The sequence below is a fragment of the Microcebus murinus genome, chromosome 19 (genome assembly GCF_040939455.1).
Source record: "Microcebus murinus isolate Inina chromosome 19, M.murinus_Inina_mat1.0, whole genome shotgun sequence".
NCBI classification, from domain to species: domain Eukaryota; kingdom Metazoa; phylum Chordata; class Mammalia; order Primates; family Cheirogaleidae; genus Microcebus; species Microcebus murinus.
The window spans coordinates 40648166-40664189 of record NC_134122.1 but is presented as its reverse complement, the minus strand read 5'-3'; the positions used below and the strand labels follow the sequence as shown (position 1 = coordinate 40664189).

General features: G+C 38.4%; 1 non-coding gene across 1 annotated transcript; it reads left to right on the top strand.

Annotated features, from left to right (window-relative positions):
* Positions 1–778: 778 nt before the first annotated feature.
* Positions 779–882, top strand: LOC142862514 (small nucleolar RNA U13). Its single transcript, XR_012913600.1, has one exon. It is a non-coding gene; the product is annotated as a small nucleolar RNA U13 (small nucleolar RNA).
* The last annotated feature ends 15142 nt before the right edge of the window (positions 883–16024 follow it).

Below are 16024 nucleotides of genomic sequence, written 5' to 3'. Positions count from 1 at the left end.
AAGATAGTATAAAGACTATAAATAATATTGTAAATAAAATATTATAAAATAAGATACAGTTCTAAATCTGGGGTCGGTAATATAGACTCCAGAAAATATTCTATGTACTAATCTATGAGTATTGTAGGTTTTCACATGGGGGAATGCAAGCTGGGCTAAATATCACTTTGGAAAGTTAAGAGATAAACCTGTGAATTCTGACAATCCCACTGGTGTTACCCTAGGCCAGTTATTTTTAATAGTCCGAAATATGGGCTATCAGTTATAAGGAATAACTAAGACCCCACCCCCACAAAAGCAAAATAAGAAGCTATAGAATTTACCAAAAAAATATTAATTTACAACATGCAATTAATTTTCACTTTCTTATAAGTGGATTTTTATTTTGTGGACGATCTGAGTCAAACCAGTGCACTTTTCCTGATTATGACTTTCTCTCTACCCAGGCTGGCAGCTGTCCAGGCCCTCCTATCTCTAGGTTACTGTTTCTAACTTTGGACTATTGAGAATAAGACAAAGCCAAGACTGTGGCTTTAGTGAGACAAAAAGAAAAACTAGTTTGCATGATAGAGGAAGGGGGTAGGGAAGATGTGTGCCAACATTTCAAAGTTAGATATCAACTATTTAATATTGTTTCCTTAATTTTTCAAAATAGATATCAACTATTTAATACTGGTTTATTGATTTAGCGATTCTTTATTCAGCCAACAGTTTAAGCATCTGTCATAAAGTAAGGATAGTGTCAGATCCTTGGTAAATATAGATGAATAAAAAACAGATCCTTTTGTAGTTCATAAGCGTGATGATTGGGTCTTCACGCGCATGCGTGAGATGTGCCTCCCTCAAACCTTGTTACGATATCAGCACATTACCCGTCTGACGTGAAGAAAAAAATAAATAAATAAATAAATAAAAATAAAAAAACCCACAAAAACAAAGAACTCACAACCTGGAAGGAAAGACCAATTATAAACTAAGTTTATAAATACAATAACTAATACTAAAACTAATATCTTACTAATGGTAAGGTTCATCTGGTGACACGCATGGTGGATTGGAGGAGACAGGGGCTTAAAGAGGTGAGTATCATAATAATCCAAGTCACAAGTAACAAAGACTTAAACTAGAGCACTAGGACTAATAAAGACAGGAGAGAATTTGTTTGAGGGAGGGAGCCTTCTGAAGTAGATGCAGACCAGAAGTGCAGCTGCCTATGTCCTTAATCTACAAAAAGTTGCTAAAACATCATTGGAAAAAAATTAGAACTATTGTGTCAATTACTCCAGGTTTCTACAAGCAGTTTCTTCCACAACTGGCAAAATATATACTAGGATTGCTCTTATCAAAGGAGATGGTTTCTTAGAGACAAATTTTAAAACATTTCTTGCCTTTACCAGCCTAATCTTAATTCTGTTATCTCTGCAATAAACACATGCCAAGTTTACATTATGACTGTGAGGCTGGCTGCTAATTCCAAGACAACGCACCTGATGATCACGTGCACTTAATAGTCAATTACAATAAAAAATTCTAGAACCAAATAATACATGAAGTCGTCCTGTTCATTAGGAATGAGAGATTTTATTTCATCTAAGCTTTAAATGTTTTTATATGCCTCCCGAGGTGTTATCTGGTTTCTAAAAATTATCTATAAATGCATATAATGTATGTACACACTAACAAATGTTTAATAACACTTAAGCAATATCAGTTGAATAGACAGTATGAGATTGCTAGAACCCTCACATATCTCAATCTGGCCCTAGGAAGAACCAATAGGACTTGGAGACTGAGCACATAAAAGCAGGGAAAAGCAGGAAGGGCTAAGATGACAGTTTTGCCTTAAATGTATGGACTTGAAAAACCATTGATGAAGAGCATAACATCCCAACCTAATCTAACTATTAGTTCATGCTTCCTTCTTAGTAAGATATTAATATTATATGTTCTACATTTTCAAATGTTGAATGTACTTTTATTATTTTCAAACATGTGAAGTCACTACTCTATGAAGATACCTGCAAAGACCCACATTCTATTTAAGTACAGCAATTCTGGGGTAAGTGTTTTTGACCATGTAATGGTCATGGACTTGTTGGATAATTAATGAATGTTATGGAGTCTCTCCAAGAAAAATGCAAATACACTCATATTGTGTGTGTGCTCTTTTAGGGAATTTATGAACCTTCTGAAATCCATACATGGACTGCAGGTTAAATTTGACATTCTTTATTTTTATTTCTTTATTTTTTATTTATTTTGTTTAGAAAGAGTCTCACTCTGTTGCCCAGGCTAGAGTGCCATGGCGTCAGTCTAGCTCACAGCAACCTCAAACTCCTGCGCTCAAGCAATCCTTCTGCCTCAGCCTTTCGAGTATCCGGGATTACAAGGATGTGCCACCATGCTCGGCTAATTTTTTCTATATAATTTTAGTTGGCCAGTTAATTTCTTTCTATTTTTAGCAGAGATGGGGTTTCACTCTTGCTCAGGCTGGTTTCAAACTCCTGACCTTGAGCAATCCTCCCGCCTCAGCCTCCCAGAGTACTAGGATTACAGGCGTGAGCCACCACGCCCGGCCAGAAAACACAATCTTGTTGCAAATGGGACATCTTGTCCACCAAGCATCTTCCCTCCCTGCTTCTGGTATATTTATGTAGTGCTTTACAGTTTACAGGAATGCACATAAAATTAATAAAATGTAGTATATTTTGTCAGCATCATCATGAATATTTTTGTTCAGAAAAGCTTTGATAAGCTGCATTTACTAAGCATCTAGTTTCTGCTCCCCCAGAATATGTTACTGAATTTTCAGTACAATGCAGTTCTCTTGGTACACCACCATGCATGATTAGGATGGTTGATTAAAAATGGTGTTTTCTTTGGTTGTCCATGGAAACATCATTTTTAAGAAAGAAAAACTGGAAACCAATGAAATGTCTAACAGCAAAAGAGTAATTAGCCTATTCACTGAAATACTTTGCAACCATTAAAAATGATGGTTAGCAAGAGTTTATAATAACATGGGGAAGTGTTTACATTTTGATGTTAAGTGGAAAAAGGAGGCTACAGACTTCCTATTAGGATGAAGAAAGTCACAAGAGACTAGCACCTCATCCTAACAACTAAAACAAGACAGATTAATAGATATAAAATAATATTTTTAAAACTTACCAGAGAGCCGAGGATGCAAAGAAACCTAAGTGAACTAAACTTCAGAAAGCAACAAGCCTGCACAGAAGAGGAAGGGTTCATGTTTGCTCTTCTCCCTGCTGACACTGGGAATAAGAGGACTCTGTCTTACAGGGCAGGTGGCTCTGATGGAAAATTAAACAAGAACTTTACAATGATTATTTTAAAATGCTAGATGATCTAGTAAAAAAAATGCGGACATCATGCAGCAAAGATAGAAAAATTTAGCAGAGATATGAAATCTATTTTATTTATTTATTTATTTTGAGACAGAGTCTCACTCTGTTGCCCAGGCTAGAGTGCCGTGGCATCAGCCTAGCTCACAGCAACCTCAAACTCCTGGGCTCAAGCAATCCTCCTGCCTCAGCCTCCCGAGTAGCTGGGATTACAGGCATGCCCCACCATGCTCGGCTAATTTTTTCTATATACATTAGTTGGCCAATTAATTTCTTTCTATTTATAGTAGAGATGGGGTCTCGCTCTTGCTCAGAGCTGGTTTCGAACTCCTGACCTTGAGCAATCCGCCTGCCTCAGCCTCCCAGAGAGCTAGGATTACAGGCGTGAGCCACCGCACCTGGCCTATTTTTTTTTTTTTTTAAAAGAACCAAATGGAAAAGTTAGAACTTTAAACAGTATGATATCAGAAAAGAAAAAACTAACCAAACAGAAGCCAGCCAAAACTTAACAAATATAACAGTCCTATGTGGTTGGGCATGGCGGTCAGAATTCAAAGGAGCCCCGGACACATAGTGTGTACCAATCTACCGACTCCTTTAATGAGTCTTCACAGATGCTGGAGGGTAGCACACCTGTGACTGGGCAGGATAGGAGAACTGAGAAAGGTACCTTTCAGGTGTACAAAGCTTCTGCCATTTCAAAGTAGCTGCCCTTGGAATGAGAGGAGTAGAGCAGGAGAGCTAATGGAAGTCCAACCTAAATACCTGCATTTTCCAGTTCCAAATGCTGGAGGAGGAGAAAGAGAGCTGAGAGAAGCCCTGCTCAAGCAATCCAGGTTTTCACAGAGCGGTAGGCAACCGTCCTTGAAAAACTGTTAGCAGTACAGTAAGACAGACAGATACCGTGTTTTCCCAAAAATAAGACAGGGTCTTATGTTTATTTTTCCTCAAGAAGACACCCTAGGGCTTATTTTCGGGGGATGTGTTATTTTCCCCTCAAAGCCTCAGCTTGCAGCACGCACAGGATGGCCGGGACCTGACAGGGGGAACCAACCTTGTTGGTGGGGCTGCCCGCACTTTTCCGGTCACCTCTGGGATAGTAGCTGTCATGATGGGGCAGATGAGAAGGGTTCTCATCTTCTTTACCACTCCTCGATGGAACACATGGGTTGTGCAGATACGCTGCGTAGCCACGGCCATCACTAGGGCTTATTTTCGGGGCTTATATTGTGCAAATGCTTAGAAATCCTGCTAGGGCTTATTTTATGGGTAGGTCTTGTTTTCGGGGAAACATGATACCTCCTAAGGTACAGAAATCTGAGGCTAGTACTGGCAAACAAAGAGGAGAACTCAATAGCTCCAAAAGTTGACAGACAAACTGTGAAACAGAAAGAGATCACCCATCATTTACAGAACTAATAACCCAGCTGTAAAGTACAAAGAGATATCTGGAAACTTCCTATTGCACAGATCTCCAGCCCTGCAGAAGAGAAAGTCCTACTTCCACCATCAAAACATTTAGAGACAATGGCGAACTAGGTCAAACTAAAGATGAGACAAAGCCCCGTCCCAGCTCAACTATTTTTTTTTTTTTTTGAGACAGAGTCTCGCTTTGTTGCCCAGGCTAAAGTGAGTGCCGTGGTGTCAGCCTAGCTCACAGCAACCTCAAACTACTGGGCTCAAGTGATCCTCCTGCCTCAGCCTCCCAAGTAGCTGGGACTACAGGCATGCAACACCATGCCCGGCTAATTTTTTCTATGTATATTAGTTGGCCAATTAATTTGTTTCTATTTATAGTAGAGACGGGGTCTCGCTCTTGCTCAGGTTGGTTTCGAACTCCTGAACTCAAACGATCCACCCACCTCAGCCTCCCAGAGAGCTAGGATTACAGGCATGAGCCACCGCGCCCGGCTCCAGCTCAACTATTGAACACATTGATTCAGCCCCCAGCTCTAGTGGCCTGACACAAAAAGGGGCATTCATTTTTCTAGAGAAAAATATTGTTTATTTCATTTGTCACTGTTTTTATACATACCGTCCAATATGCAATCAAAGAGAGAAAAATTGGAAGCCAACTAAATGTCTAACAACAAAAGAATGATCAAATAAAATATTTTGCAACCATTAGAAATGATGATTAGCAAGAGTTTATAATAGCATGGAAAAGTGTTTATGTTTTACTGGTAAATAAAAAAAAAGGGAAGCTACAGACTTCTTCCTGTTAAGATATAGAAAGTCACAAGAGAGCAATCAAAAATTACAAGACACATCAAGAAGCAAGAAAATATGACTGATGGAAAGGAAAGAAAGGAAACGGGCAGTAAGAACAGACCCAGAGATGGCTGTGATGTTAAAGTGATCAGGAAAGAAATTCAAAATGATTGTTTTAAAAAGCTAGACAATCTAGTAAAAAAAGGTAGAGAAATTTAGCAGAGACATGGAGTCTACTATTTGTAAAAGAGAATCAAATGGAAAAGTTAGAAATAAGCAGTATCATATCAGAAAAAAAGAAGTCATTAGATATGCTGTACAGCAAACTGGACATGTCAGGGAAAAAAGAGTCAATGAACTTGAATATAGGAAATAGAAACTATTCAACTGAGGAAAAAATAGTAAAGAAAAAAAAAAAACTAAAACAGAACAATGTCCAAGATCTATAGAACAATATCGAATTGTCTAATATATGTGTAGTTGAAGTCTGAGAAGGAAGGGAGAAAGAGAGACTGGAGAAGAAATGTATAAAGTGGTAATGACTGAGAATGTTATACAAATTGATGAAAGACATCAACCTATAAGCCCAAAAAGTTGAGCAAACCCCAATGGAAAACATTGGAGCCCATAATAATCAAAGAACTGAGAAACAAAGATAAACAGCAAATTTTAAAAGGCAGTTAGGGAAGAAAAAGAGACACACTAAATATAGGAAGCCATGGATAACTTTTCATAGAAACAATGGACAACAGATAAAAATGGAACACAAAATACTAAAAAAAGAAACTAAATCTAGAATTCTATATCCAGTGAAAACATCCTTCAAAAATTAGGGCAAAATAAAGACATTTTCAGACAAACAATAGCTGAGAGATTTGTCTCCAGCAGGCCTATATTATAAGTTGTGTTTTTTGTTTTTTTTTTTTTTGAGACAGAGTCTCGCTTTGTTGTCCAGGCTAGAGTGAGTGCCGTGGCGTCAGCCTGGCTCACAGCAACCTCAAACTCCTGGGCTCAAGCAATCCTCCTGCCTCAGCCTCCTGAGTAGCTGGGACTACGGGCATGCACCACCATGCCTGGCTAATTTTTTCTATATATATGTTAGTTGGCCAATTAATTTGTTTCTATTTATAGTAGAGACGGGGTCTCACTCTTGCTCAGGCTGGTTTTGAACTCCTGGCCTCGAGCAATCCGTCCACCTCGGCCTCCCAGAGTGCTAGGATTACAGGTGTGAGCCACCGTGCCCGGTCTGTATTATAAGTTTTTCAGGCTCAGGGGAAATGATATCAGATGAAACCCAACATGTGCAGGAAGGAATGGAGAGTGCTAGAAAGGGTAAATATGTAGTTTAAAGAAAAGCTTTCCAAAAAACTTCACATTTTAAGCATATTTAAAATTTTATTTTAAATTATTGATGTTTTAAAATAAAACTTAACAATGTATTACAGCGTTTATAGTATATATAAAGGAAAAATATAAGTTAATGAGAACACAAAGGGTGGAAGTGGCTAATGAAAGTAGACCATTGTAAGGTTCTTACATTTTTCATAAAGTTGAATATTATTTGAAGGTAGACCACGATAACTGAAAAAAAAAAAAAAACATACTAAGCTCTCTAGAGCAACCTCTAAAACTAACATAAAGAGGAATTAAAATAAACTTCTAAAAATAGCACACGAATCACACAAAAGAACGACAGGAGGAACAGAGAAACAAAGAACAAATGGGAAAATAAAAACTAAACAAGATAATATACTTAAACCCAATCATATCAATAATTACATTAATTGCAGATGGAATAAACACCTCATTAAAAGACAGTGTTTATCAGATGAACAAAAAGCAAGATTTATTTATATGTTGCTCATAAGTAATATACTTTGAATATAAAATAACAGAGAGATTGGAAAGATATGCCACCCAAAATGGAAAAACTGGTGAAATCCAAATCAGATCTATAGTTTAATTAGTAATATTGTACTAATGTCAATTTCAAGTTTTGAAAATTGTGCTTTGGTTATATAATATGTTATTGGGATCTGGATGAAGGATACATGTTAATTCTCTGTACTATTTTTGCAACTTCTATGTGAATCACCCTTTCTTTTATATAAAAAATCGCTGGTGTTTGCAGCTGAGTGTTTTTTTCTTTTTTTTCAGCTTGTTTCTACTCATAATAATTCAGAGATCTAAATCCCTTCTTTCATTTTGTAATGTCTCTGTCCTTCTTAGTCCAAGCTGGGTATGTTTCCACCAATGCAATTCTCTAGAAATGTGGTAGGTTTCCTATGAATATTATGGGAGTTTGTTCCATTCAACAAGAGCCACACCCACAAATATCACAAAAATAAACTCTGTTTGCCTTAGGATTCCTGTAAGATTGCTGTGGGACACCATTAAGATTCTTGGAAGCCCTAGTGTTTAATTTGAAGGACCTCCAGGGCATGCTCTTAAGATTCTAATAGAAGGCTGGGTTAAAATTTTATTTTAAATTATTGATGTTTTAAATTATTTTAAATTATTGATTATGCGCCTATAATCCTAGCACTCTGGGAGGCAGAGGCGGGATGATCGCTCAAGCACAGGAGTTTGAGACCGGTCTGAGCAAGTGCGAGACCTCATCTCTACTAAAAAATAGAAAAAGTTTTTCTATTTTTTAGTAGAGCAACTAAAAATAGGAAAAAAATTTAGCCGGGCATGGTGGTGCACACTGTAGTCCCAGCTACTAGGGAGGCTGAAGCAGAAGGATTGCTTGAGCCCAGGAGTTTGAGGTTGCTGTGAGCTAGGCTGACGCCATGGCACTCTAGCCTGGGCAATAGAACAAGAGCAAGACTCTGTCTCAAAAAAAAAAAGATTCTAATGGAAACTTTTGTCTACTTGAAAAGGTCTATGATGTATTTTTGAGAGATGTTAACAAAGATTTTAACAGTCACATTCTTGGCTTTATCTCTAGACCACGTTTTCTTGAACGTGCACTTGATTCGATCTCTGTCTAAAAGCCGTTTCTTTTTTTTTTTGAGACAGAGTCTCGCTTGTTGCCCAGGCTAGAGTGAGTGCCGTGGCGTCAGCCTAGCTCACAGCAACCTCAGACTCCTGGGCTCAAGCAATCCTGCTGCCTCAGCCTCCCGAGTAGCTGGGACTACAGGCATGCGCCACCATGCCCGGCTAATTTTCTATATATATTAGTTGGCCAATTAATTTATTTCTATTTATAGTAGAGATGGGGGTCTTGCTCTTGCTCAGGCTGGTTTCGAACTCCTGACCTCGAGCAATCCGCCCGCCTCAGCCTCCCAGAGTGCTAGGATTACAGGCATGAGCCACCGCGCCCAGCTTAAAAGCCGTTTCTTAATTTCAACATTGCTTTTCACTTGGAGGGTCTGAAAATAAGAAACAGTGCTGTATTCGGAACCCAGGAAGTTCTGGACCCTCTATATATCTTTTATAGCAGAAAAAAATCCCATGTAATATTAAAATTCACCCTCCCAACAATTTTTTAGTATATAGCACAATGTTGTCAACCACACACACATTGTTGTGCAAGGGATCCCCATGATCTCCCCATTCTGCATGGCTGAAACTCTCCATCTGCCAAATCATGACGCCCCACTTCCACCTCCCACCAGCCTCTGGCATCCACCATTCTGCTGTTGCTATGATTTTGACTAATTTATATATCTCATGTAAGTGGAATCATGCAGTATTTCTTTGTTACTGACTGATTCCACTCAGTATAATGTTCTTAAGGTTTATTTCTGTTGTAGCATATGACAGCATTTCCTTCCTTTTTAAGACTGAATAATATTTCATTGTATGTATATACCACATTTTGTTTATCCACTCATTTGTCAGTGGGTATTTAAGTTGCTTCCACCCCTTGGCTATTGGGAACAGTGCTGCAATGAACATGGGTGTGCAGTATCTCTTTTGGATATATACTTAGATGTGAGATCACTGGATTATATAGTAGTTCTATTTTTAGTTTTGCTGATCCTTAACAGGTAACAACTCTTTCTTTTGCTCATCTCTATCTGTACCTTACGATAAGCAGCTTAAAGAAACTAGGTGACGCTTCTGACATCTCTCTGGAAATCCCCTTAGCTGGACCCATCAGTTCATCAGACACATTATCTATTTTCCATGTTACCAGAGGTCACAACTCTGCTAAACTTCCCTCCACTATATAACAAGAGTCTCCTTTTCTCCAACTTCCAAAGACATTTTCCTCACTTTTCTTGAAGCCTCACAAACAGCCACCTTGAGGGCCATCAGGCTTCAGCTAACAATGTCTTCAAGGCCCTTCAACTTCCTCCCCCTGCTGCTCTGAAAGCCACTGCCTTGTGTTTTATTATGGCAGCACCCCAACTTCAGTTACCCAAATATGTTCCAGTTCTATATCCTGCATAATGAACCACCCCGATCTTAATGGGTTAAAACAACGATAATCATGTTATTATTATTTCTTATGGTTTGGGAGCATTGAATGAGCTCAGGTGGTTCTTGCTCAGTTGTAAGACTGAGCAAGAGTCATCTCGAAACTTTCCTTACTTACGTATCTCTGGTTGATGGTGGCTGTCAGCTGGGATCTTACCTGGGCTATTGACTGCAACACTTACACGTGGCCTAGGTCTCTTATTCACGGCAATGAATTTCAAGGGCAGTATCCCCCCCCCCAAAAAAAAAAGACAGAGCATGCTAGATAAGAGCTGTATTGCCTTGCATGACTTAGTCTTGGAAGTCTTATTTTTGATGACATCACAAAGAATCACCACATTCAAGGGTGAAAGATCACCTCTTGACTGACGGAGAGGAAAGTTTCTGGGAGAGCAGTTAAGACTGGAAATAGTGTTGCAGTCATTTTGGGGAAAGAAAAAAAAAATAGGCTACATCTGAAGAGGTGGTGCCTTGGTCAGTTTCCAGGTTCCAGCCCATTAGTAGATGCTTCTCTTCAATTACAAATAGGCCAGATAGATCACATCTGGACCACAGATGGTCAAGTTATCTCCATGATGAATGGTAGGTAAGATTTTCCAACTCTCATAGGTGTGGACTGAAGAGAATGTTTTGATCACTGCTCCTAAATTAAGTAGCACCAAGGTCTAGCTCTGAAGCAAAATTTTTGTCAGATAAATCAGGGCTCAGCAAACTATTGCTTGAGGGCCAAATCTAGCCCACTGTGTGATATATAAATAAAGTTTTATTGGAACACAGCCGTGCCCATTCATTTACCTATTGTCCGTTACTTGTCTTTTCACATTACAATGGCAGAGTAGAACAGTTACAACAGAGGTCATATGGCCCACAAAGCCAACAATATTTCCTATCTGGTCCTTGTAGAAAAAGTTTGATGACCCCTGAAATAAATCACATAAATTTCATCGTAGGAACAGGTAGATGCACTTTCTCTGTCTCAGGGTCTCAGGTTCAGAAAAGAGATTTCTCAGCCTTCTTCAGTCTCATCTGACTGATTAAGGTGCACTGGAGGAGGGGCTGGTAGAGTGCTGTACCACTCAGGTGGGAGGGCAGTGGACATCCTGGCCAAGTTCACAGATGAAAGAGACCACAGATCAGAAGTAGATATTTATACAGATATTTCTTAAGAAGCTCTCAGTTTAGGTAGAGGCCTATCCACAGTCTCAAGTTCACTTTTGACACATCTATTTAATTAAGAGTAGATGAGAGAGTCAATGAAACAGTCTTTAATGGGTTGGGGTAGGCTGGCATGGGAATGAGTCAACAGAATCATCTCAGAAAATCCCTGTGTAGGGATTTGATGATCAACTCATCCTAATCACTGCTCTTTGAAGCATAGTTATTTTTTGGTTTTTATCTTATACTGATTACTTTTTTCTTTTCTCTAGTAAGTTCTCTTTTCGTAGCATAAGCAAGGAGTCAGTTGCCATGTTTTTTCTCTTGATAATAATAGCAAATCGCTATTTGTGGAAACTGTTTCTGAAATCCATCCTCCATTTCTTGAATTCTGTGCCTATAAATGTTGGTTTTCTCTACATCTGAACATTTTCTGTTCAGTCCTTACATTCTTACTGAATCAGTTTCTTTTGAAGAATGTTAATCTGCTCAGGGAGTTTTTTAATAGCCTCTATTTTCATCTACAGGGCTTTGTATTTATTTTCCAGTTGTACTTGGGTTAATTGCAGTGATCAAAAGCTAAGTTTTAACTTTTTTTTATTCTTCCCGTTCATGCCTCGTTCACACTCCAATCCTTATTTTGGATTCTAGACTGTCTCTTAACATTCTCAACTAATATTAATATAGAGTCTACAAACAGGATATAAATCACCTCTCTTTTCTGATCTTACGGCTCCTCATTCCAATGATGTACCTGTTACCCATTAGCTAATTTACACCTTTCATTCTCTTTTTCATTATATTGTATTTGACATCTGATTCAGAATAAAGATCTGACTGTTTCAGTTGCACGATGCAATGATTACAATTTGCAGTTTCATTTTCCTTGCAACATGAGTTCTTCTATGTCTTTCTGAGACGGGAATTAATTAGGTTTGTCACCTCAGTTAGTAAATTCCTAATTCTAAGCTGCTACTTTTTCCTACATGCTCTTCTGTCTTTTTTTTTTTTCTTTTTAAATAAATCTTCTTGTGTATATTTAAAGTTTACATCATGATGTTATAGGATACAAATAGGTAGTAAAATGGTTACTATAGTGGAACAAATAATATATCTATCATCTCACGTAGTTATTATTATTATTTTTTTTTTGAGACATAGTCTCACTCTGTTGCCCGGACTTGAGTGCTGTGGCATCAGCCTAGTTCACAGCAACCTCAAACTCCTGGGCTCAAGTGAACTTCCTGCCTCAGCCTCCCGAGTAGCTGGGATTACAGGCATGCGCCACTATGCCCAGCTAATTTTTTAAATATATATATATATATATATATATATATATATATATAAATTGTCTAGCTAATTTCTTTCTATTTATTTTTATTTTTTATTTTTTTGAGACAGAGTCTCGCTTTGTTGCCCAGGCTAGAGTGAGTGCCATGGCATTAGCCTAGCTCACAGCAACCTCAAACTCCTGGGCTCAAGCAATCCTCCTGCCTCAGCCTCCTGAGTAGCTGGGACTACAGGCATGCGCCACCATACCTGGCTAATTTTTTTTCTATATATACTAGTTGGCCAATTAATTTCTTTCTATTTATAGTAGAGATGGGGTCTCGCTGTTGCTCAGGCTGGTTTTGAACTCCTGACCTTGAGCAATTCGCCTGCCTCGGCCTCCCAGAGTGCTAGGATTACAGGCGTGAGCCACCGCGCCCGGCCTCTATTTTTTTTTTTAGTAGAGACAGGGTCTCACTCTTGTTCAGGCTGGTCTCAAACTCCTAAGCTCAAACAATCCTCCCGCCTCGGCCTCCCAGAGTGCTAGGATTACAGGCCTGAGCCACCAGGCCAGGCCAATGTATTATTATTTTTTTTTACAAGAAGCAGCTAAAATTTACTTATTTAACAAAAATTCCTAATATGATATAATTTTATTTACTATAGTCTTCCTTTTGTACACTAGTTCTCTAGATATGTTCATCTTACATATTTACTACTTCGTATTCTTTTACCTAATTTTCTCTATTTCCCTTTTCCTGCCTCAGGTAGCCATTGTTTTATTGTCTATCTCTGTATATCTGATCTCTTTTTCTAAGAGTCTATATACAAGTGAGATCATGCAAGTTTTTCTTTCTTGTGTCTGGCTTATTCCACTTAGCATAATGTTTTCTAGGTCATAAAGTTGTGGCAAGTGGGAGGATCTCATTCTCTTTAAAAAAATTTTTTTTTACATTTTTACTCTTTTTTTCTTTTTCTTTTTTTTTTTCTTGTATGTTATTTATCATAGATTTCTTTGATTTTTTACTTTTATTTCTTGGAGAAGGGGGTCTTGCTATTTCGCCCAGGCAGGAGTGCAATGGCACCATCATACCTGGTGCCTTGAACTCCTGGGCTCAAGGGATCTTCCCACCTCAGCCTTCTGAGTAGCTGGGGCTACAGGCATGCACCACCCTGACCAGGATCTCATTCTTTTCTGAGGCTGAATGATATTCCATGTGTGTATATACCACATTCTCTTCATTCATTTGTCTGTTGAGGGACACGTAGGTTGTTTCCATATCTTGACTATTATAAATAATGCTTCTATGAACATGAAACTATAGATACCTTCATGAAGCGGTGATTGCATCCCTGGAACAGATTTTGCTCAGTCATGTGGTGATTCTATTTTTATAGGAAGCAGGAGTTTAAATTTTACCTTCTCTTCATTGCCTCTACCTTCATTAGGAATATTTTTATATTTTTGAAAACTGTAGCCTTCCTTAGAATTACTTCTAACATCTGTATAGATTTCTATCTTTCCAAAATCTTATCCCATTTCTTCACATAATGTTTTTATCTGATTACAGCATGACAAGCAGATATTTCAACATGTTTTGGCAGACTTCTTCAAGCCCATAGATCGTATCTTTAACCCAGTCCTTTCATCAGAGATATTTGGGTTGTTATTAGTTTCTTTAAATATTTGTTCTTAATATTTCATCTGGGTTTTATTTATTTATTAATTTTGTCTTCCAGAATGTTAATTAAAGCCCCGGATCTTGACTTGCAAGTATTTCGGAGTCCAAAATTTTCTTCATACATTTCCAGGATGTGCATCTTTAAGAACTGACATTCTTGTCAAGGGTTATTTCCCACATTATTGGCTAGACTTTCTGGAGCTAGACTTTCTGGACCAAATTTAACTTCGACTCTATGGCATGTAGCATGACTTTAATCGGGAGAAAGGTTGAGAACCAATGTACTTCTTGAACTGCCCTACAGTCCATTGTATCAACATGAGATCTCTTTATTGTAAGGAACGATTTCACGAATTTACCTGTTTTCCCACCCCTGTAGAGGAAGAATAATCAGGTTATATTTAAGTTTCTTCAAGTTTATTAATTTTCTCTATGAATTTCTTCCACCCCTCATAACATGTTTAGTAAGATTTTTGTTTTGTTTTCAATGGGGCCCTCATTTTTCACTCTATGGAAACTTTTTGATTTTATTAATTTCTCTCTCTCCCCCAAGCAGAAAAAAGTGAAGAGAATGCAGACAAAGGAAAGAATGTAACCATAGGCATGGACATGAAGAGAACTGCACTTATCTGTAGAGAGAAGAACTGATGTGGAGATAATGGGAGAGGTGGCAGGAGCAGAGGCCGGAAGAGTGGAGTGGGGCTAGTGTGGGGGTGTCCCGTGGGGGGGAGTGTGGGGGCTAGTATGGGACCCTGAGGAGTCTGCCTTCATCCTGTGGTTGTGAATGGAGACCCACCTAAGTTTACTACTATCATGGAGCACAGGAGCAGTCCATAATTCCTATACTGAGAAAGGTAATTCTGGAATGGTAGTTTTGCATGGTGAACTGAAAGTGGGAGGTAGATACTGGAAGCAGGGAAACCATCAGGAGATAGCTACAATAGTCTAGAAAGAGATGGGGGAGGCCAGTTGTATCCCAGACCAAGCAGCATCTTTGAAACACTGAAGGGGAAAGCTCCTAAGATCCTCATGTGATTGGCCCCAGCTCAAGACTGAGGAGGAGGGGGACGGGATTAGAAAGATCTATGAGGTGGGGGAGGAATGGCAGGGGCAATATATGTAACCCTAACAATATTTGTACCCCCATAATATGAAAAAATAAAAAATTTAAAAATAAAAAAATAAACAAAAATAGCTTTATGGGCATAGGCATATTTAGAGACAGGAGGCTAAACCAGATGACTCTTTCAAGAATCTTCCAGAAAATAAAAATGTATAGATAACAAAAAAAAAAGAAAGAAAAAGAAAGATCTGTGAGCATGGGTTGACTTCTTGGTAGCCTGACTAGTGCCTGAGTGTTCTTCAAGACTCTGTCCTGATTGGATTAGATCTTTTGGACTTTCTTGACTTATCCAGAGCCCCCTTTGATCACTTGTTACCAGCTGTTGCTACCACCCTGCACCACTGCAAAGTGGATTGGATGTGCCTATTTGCAAGCTCCCAGAACTATGTGCACACTTCATTTTAGCACTCCTTCTATGACACGTAATGTGACCACCTGTTAGTCACACATGATCTGGCCCTTGTCTACTCCTTCAACTCCATTTTCTATCCCTTTCCCACATATTATGTATATTCTAAGTTGTCACTTTTATAAGCCACCTAGATGTTTTATGTGGTGCGATGAGCTCAAAGACTATTAGAGCTGGAATGGAATTCTGGGTTTCCAACTATCTACATTACACATATAGCAATGTATAATACATAGCACCCATTATAGCTGTGTGTGTTTGTGTATATACATATATATGTGTATATACATAATATATACATATATAATATGATATATACATATATACATAATATATACATATATAATATAATATATACATAATATATACACACGTATATATA